The sequence below is a fragment of the Branchiostoma belcheri genome, unplaced genomic scaffold, assembly GCF_001625305.1.
Source record: "Branchiostoma belcheri isolate BF01 breed outbred unplaced genomic scaffold, Haploidv18h27 scaffold453, whole genome shotgun sequence".
Classification (NCBI taxonomy): Eukaryota; Metazoa; Chordata; class Leptocardii; order Amphioxiformes; family Branchiostomatidae; genus Branchiostoma; species Branchiostoma belcheri.
In genome coordinates this window covers 11,777-26,531 of record NW_017804080.1, presented here as the reverse complement: position 1 = coordinate 26,531, position 14,755 = coordinate 11,777, and the positions used below count along the sequence as shown (strand labels likewise).

The 14,755-nt window shown below is 40.0% G+C and overlaps 1 pseudogene; it reads right to left on the bottom strand.

Annotated features, from left to right (window-relative positions):
- Positions 1-4,792: 4,792 nt before the first annotated feature.
- Positions 4,793-10,993, bottom strand: LOC109478869 (annotated as a pseudogene).
- Positions 10,994-14,755: the final 3,762 nt, after the last annotated feature.

Below are 14,755 nucleotides of genomic sequence, written 5' to 3'. Positions count from 1 at the left end.
CCAAGCTCTCGACCTCGAAAATAAGTTAAAAAATTGATACTTTTACGAACTCAAAATCGTCAACGCGACAGAAAAATGCATTGTCCATTTCAGCGATATTTACCATGAAAATAACTTATTATTTCTCCATTTCTCCCCTGTTGTGAGTTTTTAGGTCCCAAAACCTCTAAAAAAAGCAGAAATTTTCCCACGAAAACGGACGGGCGAGGCGTGGGGAGGGCGCTGTTGACGCCTGCATGACCCACAAAGGGTCGAAGGTCTTGGGGCACGTCCATTGCGCAATCACCTTAAATAGCCGATTTATCTAATTATAGGGGGTTTAAAATTGATACAATCCCATTATCGATTTTTAGCAAACAAAGGAAAAGAACTATTGGTAGAAAGTAATCAAAATGTTGTGCAGATGAATAATTTTTTTCTTCACAAGTCTTTTTTTTCTTTAAATTCAAGAAAACAGTACTAATATATTCTTGAATGTGTGGTCCTAAAGATAGGACCCCTTATCTAGAGAAGTGACATTTTGTTTTGGGGTGTGTTTGTTCTTTTGTTGTTATTTTGACAAGGGACTTGTTAACAAGGTTAGTGGTGATTAAGAAAATGATGAGAAGGAACCCTGCAAAGGGTATTAAAGCACACACACTTAAAAAAATACTGTAACTTACACTACAACGTAAACCTGTCTATATTAGCAACCGATAGTATTACTATCTAAAATCAAAAAGCATCTGGGCATGAAATATTATTTCACATCAATTTATAATATATCGTTCGAAACTAGCATAGCACCAAAACACACCAGCCACTCAGAGACTGTGTCCCACATGTAATAAGAGTATTGAAGATGAATTTCACTTTGTTATGACTTGTCCCACCTATAGAAAGAAAGAAATATATTCTTACAGACTATTACTACTAAGACAGGGGGTTTACCCAATCTGGTACACAGTACGATACATTCCATGAATTATTGCCATGCCCAACTACCATATCTGCTTACGTAGGCCAATTTCTGTACACTTTATTCCATAAGCGAGACCATATCATCAATACATAAACATAATTATTGTAACTCATATACTGTATAGATAGTAGTTCATTCATTCATTCATTCATTCATTCATTCATTCATTCATTCATTCATTCATTCTTCATTCATCTAAACATGACAGCACGATCCGACAGGCTTTATCATGCATATGGTAATGTAATCTGTATTTTATAACATGCACTTTCATCTTTGGTAGAGTTTGATCGGATTACATTTTTCACTGAAGTTTTCTTGATTATTCTTGCTTATGAGATTATGTTCAATAGTGAATATGTATGCTCACCTCTGCATGTGTTTTGTAACATCTTAGAACATCAGGTTGGACATTTTGATTTGGTTACAGTTTTCACAGGTTTTCGTGATTATGGGATGATGCTCATCTCACGTTTGTTTTGGCAAACATTCCCTTCTTCTACATCATCATTCCATGCATATGACATCTATGGAAACCTCTTTAGCAATGCAATGGAATATAACCAACATATGAAAGACTCAAATCAGTTGATAGTTAAAATACATGTGCAGTTACTGGTACTACTTCTTTTCCTTTAGTAACAATAAAGCAAAACTACATCCCAATTTCATTAAAACAACATTTCTCTCTTGATGTTTTCCTGACGCACAATTCCAGGTTCCATATATAAAACAGAAAGATAGAAAAAACTGTTACAACATCCCTTGTAAATGCATTTGATTTAGTGCATTGTTGCAGTTTTAATCATGTTTTCTTGATTATTCCTACTTTTTCCCCCTCACAATGTCATAAAACCTCCCGTGACTACTGCATTATAATATACGGGGGCACAATATACATTAAAGTAGAGTAGAGAGTATTATCCTTTTCCTATTATAATAATAAAGCAAAACTGGGCATCAAACCATAGGAGCAACTTTGTCCTTTTGATAATGTCTTGACAAAGACTTCCAAATGTCTACACAATCTCTTGTAAGCGAGCTTTTAAACATTTTTTTAAAATTCTTTTTGGCTTTTGAAGTTATGTAGTAGATATGTACTGTTTTCTACTGTTGAAACGCCTCGCTTTCGACTGCTTTTCCACGTCACCATTTCATAAGGCATTAAAAACATTGCCTTGACTATGACACTATAATATAAGGGAGTTTTACAACATATGCCAGTCAACCAGATGACAGTAAAAATATTTTTTCTACACTCACAAAAACTACACACCAAATCATTGGAACAATATTGTCCTTTTGATGTTTTCTTCATTAACGATTCCGTATACATATACATATACATGTATATATATATATTTTTCTACTTTCAATTCTGACTGGTGAGTTAATGCAGTTATGCTCACCTAAGATTGTTTTAACACTTTTTACAAAATTGCCATTGTTACACCATTTTATGAGTACTAATGAACCAGAGTTTACTTTCTACACTATATCCTGTATACTTACTGTTACTAGAGTTTCTTTGTCGCTGAGCTACTTAAATGGTATCACCTTCGAATTTATGTCTTGAAATAAAATTTGAACTAAAATCTGCTGTTTCTACGATAATATTTCTCACCATCACTGGCACAATGTCGTTGTTTGCCATGATTAAATTCACTGCTCTTTTCTTGGTGCAGACAACAATTGAAACTTTACATCCGACAAATAAATATAAGATTTTTACATAGTAGTACACACTTATAGTCACAAATATAAGATTTCTCCAGTGATGCGTTGTTCAAAATCGGAGTCTTGATCATTTCATGTTGTTCTGAATACGTAACTCGTCGTCCTGTACCCCAAATCTCTACTACTATATCTACAGTTTTACTACTGATCTTTTGAATGCAGTATCACCCTACCAAGTCTAACAGAAATGGTTGACGGAATCGTCACTGATTCCTAAATCTACATCGAAGTTGCGGAAAATATTCATTCACTGTAACACACAAGCTCCATTTGGTCTACAGGACTGGTACAATAAAATTCTGTCCCCTATCTGGAACATTAAAGTTGTCTGATGTTGTTTAAGACATAACTCGGTTATTTTACGTTGACATACGGTATTGTTAGCATTGACTAACTCTGCAACTGTGGCTTTCTTTGTCACTTCTTCAATGCAATACTGGAGTGAGTCTGAATTTTCGTTACTTTGCTTTCTTGCAGATGAATGGTTTATTTCTGTTGCAACTTTCGTCACCCCATTGTCCCTTTTTCCTCGATTTGGGGCCAATCCAGAAATCTTTTCCGTCCTGAAGAAAACGCGATGACCAATACAGACTTATTAAGCCAGTACTGAAATTAATAACGTTACATCATCGGTGTCTGTTCTATATGATCTATGAGATAATGTGTTCTTTTCATATGGTTTTGTCATAACTTCTTTATTAGAAGTATTAAAGACTCTAAAAAACACCTGTATATGTTGAGGTAAAATTGGAGCTGTGCGGGTATATCTGATGTCCACCTGCGCTTAACCTGCCCTGCGAAATGTATTGAGTTTATATATGTATATATCCATGAAAGTGTGTGTGGATTTTAATTTGCTGCATTAAGGTGTCCTCCCTGGCTAATTTGGCATTTTATCTTTCTATCATTTTCTCATAAGAAATTTAGAAAGAACTGGTAGTGTTACTGAATATTGATACCTGGGTACAAAAGGGTTATGGATATGAATTTATAGACCATATGGATGACGTCATCACATTTTATTGCCCAAATGTAATTATCTTTAAAGTTATAATATAGCACTTTGATACAAGTAAATGAAATAAAAGTATGATTTTAATGTGCATAATGGTCAAAGCTACGAACGTACGTTTGCACAAATTGATATCTACTAATTACCCATAGTTATTAGAGAATAACTAGATTATAATAAGGCAATTAAGTTATTCTCTAATAACTACGGATGATTAGTAGATGTTATAATAGTTAATAACTGTTACCGCCTCAAAAGTATAAAAGAAATAATGGTAAAAGTTTCTGTACAGTTTCAGTATCTTTCATATTTGCTAAATTCTGAGTGGTTCAGGTAAATTATCTGAACCACATGCAGTGCGTGTATGCAGAAAAAGGATTTCGAGTCCGGGTATTAAGTACAAGAGTTTAGTGTGAAACAGCATATTTTCCTACTTAGGGACTTCCAAAGATAAACCAAAGAACAGGAACACGCACCTTTTTGTTGATAACGACGCATTTTTCTCCGCCAGAAATCCAATGATCGTCAGGCTGACCTGGAGCCCAGTTCCTGTAAGAAAATTCTGATCCGTCCATCCACTTGTTGTATTTGAGTCCTATCCAGACCATATCACCAGATGCATCTGCAAATAGAATGAGGCGCATTTAAAGCAAAAGATAGCTCATTTTGTTTGTTTGCATAAAGGATAAACCATCTTATTAAAACGTAGCAAACTACTAATTTGTACTCATTACCTCCGGAGAAAGAGATGTTTTCTTTCCGTAGAAGGTTCTGTTTCTGTTCGTGTTTGTATGTTGGCAGCTATAACGGTGGGTTTCTTGCGTGGGTTTCGTATACGCAAGAAACGGTGGGTTTCTTGCGTATACGATTGGGGTCCAGTAGTGGCAAGGAATTGGACATTGTAGAAGAAGGGGTATTTCAAAACCTACCAAAAAACACAGTATTGCAATATTACACCATCCTTCCAAGTTCGGAACCCAAACATTCATACCGCCACCCAAAACAATACTTTCGTCTCGGCAGTAATGAAGTTAGCTTGGATGTCCATCATGTGGAGATGTAGCCAAAGAGTTGCACAATACTCACGAGAGTATGATACTTGCAATGAAATTGTTCTCTTGGCCGTCCCTGATAGAAGCGAGATTCGCGCCCATTCCTTTGCACCTTTGGTTCGCTGTACTGAAGCTGACTTTCCCGTTCATCAGCTTGTAGCAGTGGTTGTTGTGTTCACTCCACCCATGCTGACAGGGCCGGGCTACAGCAGACGGATTCATGGTTAGTGTATATTTCAAACTTACCTGTTTGACGGAAACTCTCTTAGAAACAGCAAGGAAATAGTCTCCACTTTTGTACTGTGGTCTCCAGCACATGGAAAAGAGGACGCCTGGAAGACCGCCCCTCACCTACTTAGATCTGTTCCAAATGATACCAGTTGTTTAAAAACAGGTTCCATTTCAAATCAAGATTTGGAATAAAACGAAGTAGAATGCACCTGTATTTCAAAACGTGGTCTTTTCCAAAAGATGATTTGGAATAACACGAAGTGGAATGCCTGTTGCATTCCAAAACGTGATGCATTCCAAAACATAATTTTTCGAAATCACGTGTCTGGGGTGGAGCCTCGTACTTCTGAGGGCGTGGCTAAATTATACCTGTCTGGACATGTTATGTAACGCTTAGCGTTCCATTAGGGCTACAGTCTGAGACGTGTCAGGTTTAATGATGAAATGCCAATGTCGAAATGTCCCACCTGTGTTTTTAGAATACCTGCCTGTTGCATCCCAAAACGTGGTCTATTCCAAAACTTGTTTTTAGGAATAACGTGCAACACCGTGCAACACCGTTTAGTGTGGCGTCAGGTGGTGTAGTGGTTTAGAGCAATCGACTGTGAACCGGGAGACCCGGGTTCGATTCCGAGTCACACCCGGGACATGTCTGAACATGCGCCCCGACGTCGTGCCCTTGGGAAAGGCACATACACGAATTCCCTCACCCACCCAGGTGTGAATGGGTACCTAACTTCGGTTGGGGAAAGTCGTATTGAGGTCACCTTGTGGCGCCGAATGGCACAGACCCTTGGCAGTTCCATCAAAAATAATTGTAGAACAAATATGTGTGTTATCATGTGTATGATTTGATTGTTGTAATTTGTATTGATTATTATGTGATACCCTGCATCAATTCAGCCGTATAAAGGCTGCGACTGCACGGGGTACTGTTTGGACAATAAAAACATTTATTAGGCTGATGGCTAAGGCTATGCTACACAGGAGCTACTGGGCAGCCATGGTGGTTCGGGTGGCAGAGGAGGACTGACACCCGACATAAGTGAAGCAAGTCATATCAAAGTGGTCTAGGCGGGAGTTCTGTTGAAAATGGATTCTTTGAAGTCCAATAAAATACCTCCAACATACTAGAAGCAGAAGGAACCGGAACAGTGTTCTAAACATTTTGAATCACACAGGAGAACCATAATTGGTCTGAATATTTCGAATACACCCCGACCTTTCAGCAAGCACTTCGAATAGCCGGGAATATACCTTGATACCGTCTTCAGGATGAGAGGTAGTCCTGTGGTGATCCCGATCTCGACTTCACTCAGTGTTATACTTTATGCTCTCCCAGTATTTGTCTAAGTTCGTCTTGAATATACTAAAAAAAGTTCATTTAGACAGCATTCCTGTTACTTCCCTCTGGTGTAAAGAGGCTACAAATGACTTTCGACATATAGCCTTAGTAACAGCACAAAATCAACTTACCTTGATGACAGTACTGTCCAGTCCATCCAGCTGAGCAGGTACATTTGTATCCTCCATCTTGATTCTCACAGCGGCCATGTTGACATGGGTTTGTATTGCATTCATTTAGGTCTGAGTAATACAAACATCATCTCAAGATGAAGCTAATTGAAGCAAGTTCGACGAAGGGAAAGTCTACAGAATAGTAGCTATAGGAGGACGTGAAAGATAACTGAGAAAAATCCGTTTAAAGATATAATTCACCTTGCTGACAGTTCTGTCCAGTCCATCCAGGTGAGCAGGTACATTTGTATCCTCCGTCTTGATTCTCACAGCGGCCATGTTGACAGTGGGTTTGTATTGCATTCATTTAGGTCTGAGTGAATAAAAATATCATCTCTAGATGAAGCTAATTGAAGCATGTTCAACGAAGGGTAAAGTTTACAGAATAGTAGCTATAGGAGGACATGAAAGATAACTGAGAAAAAATCCGTTTAAAGATATAGTTCACCTTGCTGACAGTTCTGTCCAGTCCATCCAGGTGAGCAGGTACATTTGTATCCACCATCTTTGTTCACACATGTTCCATGTTGACAGGGATTTCTGACACACTCATCTATGTCTGTGTGATAAAGGAAACAAAAAAAATGTACCTAATTTNCTATATCTACAATTTTACTAATGATCTTTGGAATGCAGTACCACCCTACCAAGTATAACAGAAATGGTTGACGGAATCGTCACTGATTCCTAAATCTACATCGAACTTTGATTCGACTAACATAGCCAGTACTTCCTGTACTTGTTGCTGTTTCTTGCGGAAAATATTCATTCACTGTAACACACAAGCTCCATTTGGTCTACAGGACTGGTACAATAAAATTCTGTCCCCTATCTGGGACATTAAAGTTGTCTGATGTTGTTTAAGACATAACTCGGTTATTTTACGTTGACATACAGTATTGTTAGCATTGGCTAACTCTGCAACTGTGGCTTTCTTTGTCACTTCTTAAATGCAATACTGGAGTGAGTCTGAATTTTCGTTACTTTGCTTTCTTGCAGATGAATGGTTTATTTTGGCTGCATTTTTTGTCACCCCATTGTCCTTTTTTTCTTGATTTGGCGGCAATCCAGTAATCCTTTCCGTCCTGAAGAAAACGCGATGACCAATACAGACTCATTAAAACGAAATTGTAAGTACTGAAATTAATAACGTTACATCATCGGTGTCTGTTCTATATGATCTATGAGATAATGTGTTGTTTTCATATGGTTTTTCGTAAGTTCTTTCTTAGAAGTATTCAAGACTCTAAAAACCACCTGTATATTTTGAGGTAAAATTAGAGCTATGCGGGTATTTCTGATGTCCAGCTGCACTTAACCTGCCCTGCGAAATGTATTGGGTTTATATATGTATATATCCATGAACGTGTATGTGGATTTTAATTTGCTGCATTAACTGTTACCGCCTCCAAAGTATAAAGGAAATAATGGTAAAAGTTTCTGAACAGTTTCAGTATCATTCATATTTGCTAAATTCTGAGTGGTTCAGGTAAATTGTCTGAACCACATGCAGTGCGTGCATGCAAAAAAATAATTTCGAGTCCGGGTTCTACTGTTTGTAGCCACAAGTAAGTACATGAGTATAGCGTGAAGCAGCATATTTTGCTACTTAGGGGCTTCCAAAGATAAACCAAAGAACAGGAGCACGTACGTTTTTGTAGATAACGACGCATTTTTCTCCGCCAAACCATTTATTATTGTCAGGCTGACCCGGAGCCCAGTTCCTGTAAGAAAGTTTTGACCCGTCCATCCACTTGTTGTATTTGAGTCCTATCCAGACCATATCACCAGATGCATCTGCAAATAGAAGCAAAAGATAGATTATTTTGTTTGTTTGCATACAAGATAAACCATCTTATTAACGTATCAAACTACTAATTTGTACTCATTACCTCCGGGAAATAGATGTTTCCTTCCGCAGAAGGTTCTGTTTCTGTTCGTGTTTGTATGTTGGTAGCTGTAACAGTGGATTTCATGCCTTGTCGGTATACGATTGGGGTCCAGTAGTGGCAAGGAATTGGACATTGTAGAACAAGGGGTATTTCAAAACCTACCAAAAACACTCTGTATACAAAAGCTGCCCTGCATTGCAATATTACACCATCCTTCCAAGTTCGGAACCCAAACATTCATACCGCCACCCAAAACAATACTTTCGGAAGTAATGAAGTTAGCTTGGATGTCCATCATGTGGAGATGTAGCCAAAGAGTTGCACAATACTCACGAGATATGATACTTGCAATGAAATTGTTCTCTTGGCCGTCCCTGATAGAAGCGAGATTCGCGCCCATTCCTTTGCACCTTTGGTTCGCTGTACTGAAGCTGACTTTCTCGTTCATCAGCTTGTAGCAGTGGTTGTTGTGTTCACTCCACCCATGCTGACAGGGCCGGGCTACAGCAGACGGATTCATGGTTAGTGTGTATTTCAAACTTACAAGTTTGACGGAAACTCTCTTATTAACAGCAAGGAAATAGTCTCCACTTTTGTACTGTGGTCTCCAGCACATGGAAAAGAGGACGCCTGGAAGACCGCCCCTCGCCTACTTAGATCTGTTCCAAATGACACCGGTTGTTTCAAAACAGGTTCCATGTCAAATCAAGATTTGGAATAAAACGAAGTAGAATTCACCTGTATTCCAAAACGTGGTCTATTCCAAAAGATGATTTGGAATAACACGAAGTGGAATGCCTGTTGCATTCCAAAACGTGATGCATTCCAAAACATAATTTTTCGAAATCACGTGTCTGGGGTGGAGCCTCGTACTTCTGAGGGCGTGGCTAAATTATACCTGTCTGGACATGTTATGTAACGCTTAGCGTTCCATTATGGCTACAGTCTGAGACGTGTCAGGTTTAATGATGAAATGCGAATGTCGAAATGTCCCACCTGTGTTTTTAGAATACCTGCCACTTATCGAAATATTGACAAACATTTCCCTAAGTTTTGATTGGTAGCTTTTGGATATTAGCATTGCCCGTGCTGTCTAAATTTTGACCCTATAAACCTCTTCAGTGTTAGTCACGGCACGCCCGTCAATTAAACTTGGACACCCGCACACAGGACCGCCATTGCCCGGCCAAAGCATGGTAGAACTCACAGGCAACTGTGGCGACCATCTCTGTCACCATCTAAAAAGTTCATGTTTAAACAAGGCAGCAGCAACTCCACACAAACTGTTGTTGTCGAGCCCTTTCCCAAGCCAACATGTCTGGAGCACGTTTTGGAATATTCCATAACGTGCCTTCAGTATGCATAATTTATCACCACTCCTGTCAATCATTCGTGATTGACAGCGTGGCCGGTCTTGTTTTGGAACATTCCATATCGTAGTCCAGCTGCGCCATGTCCAGCTACACCGTGTGGAATGCCTGTTGCATCCCAAAACGTGGTCCATTCCAAAACATGTTTTGGAATAACGTGCAACACCGTGCAACACCGTTTAGTGTGGCGTCAGGTGGTGTAGTGGTTTAGAGCAATCGACTGTGAACCGGGAGACCCGGGTTCGATTCCGAGTCATACCCGGGACATGTCTGAACATGCGCCCCGACGTCGTGCCCTTGGGAAAGGCACATACACGAATTCCCTCACCCACCCAGGTGTGAATGGGTATCTAACTTCGGTTGGGGAAAGTCGTATTGAGGTCACCTTGTGGCGCCGAATGGCACAGACCCTTGGCAGTTCCATCAAAAATAATTGTAGAACAAATAATGTGTGTTATCATGTGTATGATTTGATTGTTGTAATTTGTATTGATTATTATGTGATACCCTGCATCAATTCAGCCGTATAAAGGCTGCGACTGCACGGGTACTGTTTGGACAATAAAAAAACATTTATTAGGCTGATGGCTAAGGCTATGCTACACAGGAGCTACTGGGCAGCCATGGTGGTTCGGGTGGCAGAGGAGGACTGACACCCGACATAAGTGAAGCAAGTCATATCAAAGTGGTCTAGACGGGAGTTCTGTTGAAAATGGATTCTTTGAAGTCCAATCAAATACCCCCAACACACTAGAAGCAGAAGGAACCGGAACAGTGTTCTAAACATTTTGAATCACACAGGAGAACCATAATGGTTCTGAATATTTCGAATACACCCCGACTTTTCAGCAAGCACTTCGAATAGCCGGGAATATACCTTGATACCGTCTTCGGGATGAGAGGTAATCCTGTGGTGATCCCGATCTCGACTTCACTCAGTGTTATACTTTATGCATGGGTTTGTATTGCATTCATTTAGGTCTGAGTAATACAAATATCATCTCCAGATGAAGCTAATTGAAGCATGTTCGACGAAGGGAAATTTTACAGAATAGTAGCTATAGGAGGACGTGAAAGATAACTGAGAAAAAATCCGTTTAAAGGTATAGTTCACCTTGCTGACAGTTCTGTCCAGTCCATCCAGGTGAGCAGGTACATTTGTATCCAACATCTTTGTTCACACATGTTCCATGTTGACAGGGATTTCTGACACACTCATCTATGTCTGTGTGATAAAGGGAAAAAATGTACCTAATTTGATTACTAAATCGAATAATAAAAATGTGATTAGAGCTTCTCTCGATGTTGAAATCTCTGCGGACTTTGAATAATTTGTAGCAGGTGGTTTTAGAAAACCAAGAATAACATGATGGAACTGGAAAAGTACACAAAAGGAAGTGATATTGAAACGACGCCGTTTATTCATTTATCTTTTAGATCTTCAAACAGTTGGGTGGCTCATTCAATTTTGTCAAGGAGCAAAAATATGAATGATTTTTTGTAGTTGTAAGGTATTTGACAATAAATGTCTTCTCACTAGGCCATATAAATGCCATTACAGAAATTGGAACAATATATTTGGGATTTTCGTACGTATTTACATTTTATTGATTTTCTTAAAAATGAGACTGAGTCTTCCGAGACTGGACTGCCAATGATGATGATTATAAATGAGTAACAATAAGACTAACCTTTCTTCGATGCTTGGCATCCAATCCCCTTGGGCACATTTTGTCCAGTTGTACAAGAAGGCCCGGCAGACACAGGGCCGACCGGCCCCATGGGTCCCGTTTCAACCGGAGCTCCTGTCGGCCCAGGAGGCCCGGTAGAGCCAGGCTTACCAGCCTTTCCCTCAGGGCCAGCCGGCCCTATGGGCGCCTTCTCTCCCGGGGGCGCTGGCGGCCAGCTGGCACCATTTTCCCCGGGGGCCGGGGCGGCCCAGGAGGCCCAGGGGCTCCGGCGACTCCTGTGGTCACATTTCCAGATGGCCCAGGTGGAGTAGGTGACTTCAAAAGGCCATTTTCTGCCAAAGAGTGGTTTGGCCCGGGGAGCACGCACAATTCTACATGAAAGATATGAAGTTTTCTTTAGTTAAATAGCCTGTGCAAAACTGGACAAAAATGATACTAGAAAAATAATGGCATACATTAATTATTACCAGATACAGAAAAAGACATACCGTGATATTGTGATGGACAACAAAAGTCTTCTAGTGTATTTCTATATTGTAACACTACGGTGACTACCGTTATTTTGTAACTACTATGCTAGTAGGTTATCTCCACCTCCTAGGAGGTCGACCGTTAAGAATTTTAACGGTGGGGCAGTACTGTTTTCGTTACAATTTTTAGTTAGGAACTAAGTTACTGATAACGGTCTACCTCCTAGCAGATGGAGATAACCACCCAGCTTAGTAGTAACTAAATTACGTTGGTCATCGTTAGTCAATAGATACTGTATATGGTATGTGCATCGGCTATTCTAAGGTACTATCATACGAATAAACTTACGTTCCAGTTCGGTTATTCGCAGCTCACTCATCCTGTTTCGTGCTGCAAGCTTGGCCACGTCATCAGACACTTTAACTTCGTCAAAAAAGGAAACAAACGATTGATGACATGTAGGTCACGTGATTGGTCATTTAACCTGATGATGCATTGACCTCGGGAGTTTTAGTCCGGATGAAAAATTTGAATAAAACTCTTCACATTTGAACAGAGGTAGCAATTAATAAATAAATGAAAATAAAGTAGGGAGAGAGAATGACATCAAGAAAGAATAATCAGTTATATTCTCGGCTTTCAGTCACGTGACCCGACCTTAGCAACAGTTGCTATCCGCCATGTTGGTGCTCCTAAAAACCGGCGCCACCTGCGCTGGACGAGCATGGTTCATTGTATTGTGGTCGGTTGCGGGTCAAGAAGTGGCAAAAACAGCGTATCTTTTCAACGTGTGCCAAAGGTGATTACCAATCAAGGAGAGGAACACGAAAAGCTGACCGAAGATCGTCGGAGATTGTGGATTTCCGCGATCAGCCGCGGGGATACGGCCACAAAAAATATCCTCGACACTGAACGAGTTTGCGGTCGCCATTTTGTGTCTGGGAAAGCTGCACCCGTCTGGGACCGACACAATGTTGACTGGGTACGTACTCTCAACCTCGAAAGAAAGGATTACAAAAAAGAAGGGACGAAAGAAAAACAACAAAAGTAGGCTGGAGCGAGAGCCGAAATGCGAGAGAACGCAAGAATCGGGTCGCCGAAGAGAGTGCCGGGGCCGAAGCCAAACGGACGCCACAAAATGCTACTAGGCACCGCGAGCGTGATCTTCCCTTCCCCGAAGTCGGAAATGTGCCTGTAGATGCAGAAATGACGGAGGAAGAAAGTGAAGAGCTAAGGAATGCTGAAATACAGACAGACGAGTTGCGGTATGTGTTTAGCAACGTGCCAACTTACCAAAATTCGAAGATTGCTGAAACACAAACAGATGAGTTCCAGTACATGTTTGGTGCGTCAACCTATCAACCCCCAAACAGAGAGTACTTTCAATCTGATGATAAAGTTAGATCTTATACTGGTCTACCTTTGTATGAAGTTCTTATGGTTGTTTTTGATCATGTTGCCCCATTCGTTTCACGCCGAAGTCAGAATCTAAATAGTTTCCAGGAGTTTATGATAGTTCTCATGAAACTCCGGCTTAACACGCCCTTGAAAGATTAGGCGTACCGACCGAAAATCCAAGTGGAAATGCTTAAGAAGGAAACAGCAAACGAAGTTTTGCAGTCCTGACAGTTCAACAAGTTCAACAAGAAGTTTCTCCGTCCTCTCGATACCGACCGAAAATCCAAGTGGAATCGCTTGAGAAGGAAATCGCTTGAAAAGAATAAAATTTGTAAACAGCAGTGTGGCGAGGGTTTCGCGGCTGAAGTGGGCTGAGGGTAAGAGGGGACGCTATCTTTGCCCAAGCGTCCCACGTCGCCTGGACCAATCAGATCGCACTACGTTTGACAGCGCGTCTGGCACATTTGGTTTTTGTTTTAAGATTTCTCAGAAATCCGCTCCGTAGAAAACTACATTTTTAGAAGGTACAATCTCCACAGATTTCTTGGCTTGTCGTGAATCAGAAGTACCAATGATTGACCGAATCATTAGAGTATATTCAGCCCTTGTAAATTTCTGTCCTCCAATTGTACCCTTTGACTAAGTTTCCCACCCAGCCTTTGTTTTGATCTGAGGTGAAGAGCTAAGTGTTTTTCTTCATTGTTAGAATATTCATGTTGAATCATTGACACCTGCTAGGAAAAGTCTTTGTTTTGATCTGGTAGTGAACTGCTAAGTGTTTTTCTTTTTCATTGTTAGAATATTCATGTTGAATCATTGATCACTTGCTAGGAAAATTGAATTTGCACCGAATAGACACAATCATTTAATACAGAGAGACTCATTCTATATCAGTAAAGCAACCTAGTTCACACAAGGATGTTCATTAAATGAATATGTAAAACAAAGGTCTTTTGATTCCTGACAGGAAAAAGTTGTCACTTTCATGCCAAGGTTTTATGTTTTGGCTGGCGTCAAATAAACACATGGTGTAAGAACTCCAATGTACCTTCAAGGATGGATAGGGCAGTCACCTGACATTGATTTGTGAATGTTGGAGTTAGGGTTACAGTTAAGTTGTACCGTGGTCGTGGCAATATGACATGAAAATAAAAATACAACAAACACAAATGTTCTGAACCTCTTGTACTTCATCTTTATTCTAAATCAGATTCTTCAAAGCATCAGAATCACTTAAACGAAGTTTAGGCTGGACTACTGCATATTTACATCATCATATTCTATTTACACATATACATAAACATATACATAAAAGTAACAAAATAGCATCTCTATATATACACGAGATAGATCTATCCCATACCACATGTGTCTACAAAGTTGGGAACATGCTAATTGTGCCTTGCTTTAGAACCTGCAGCA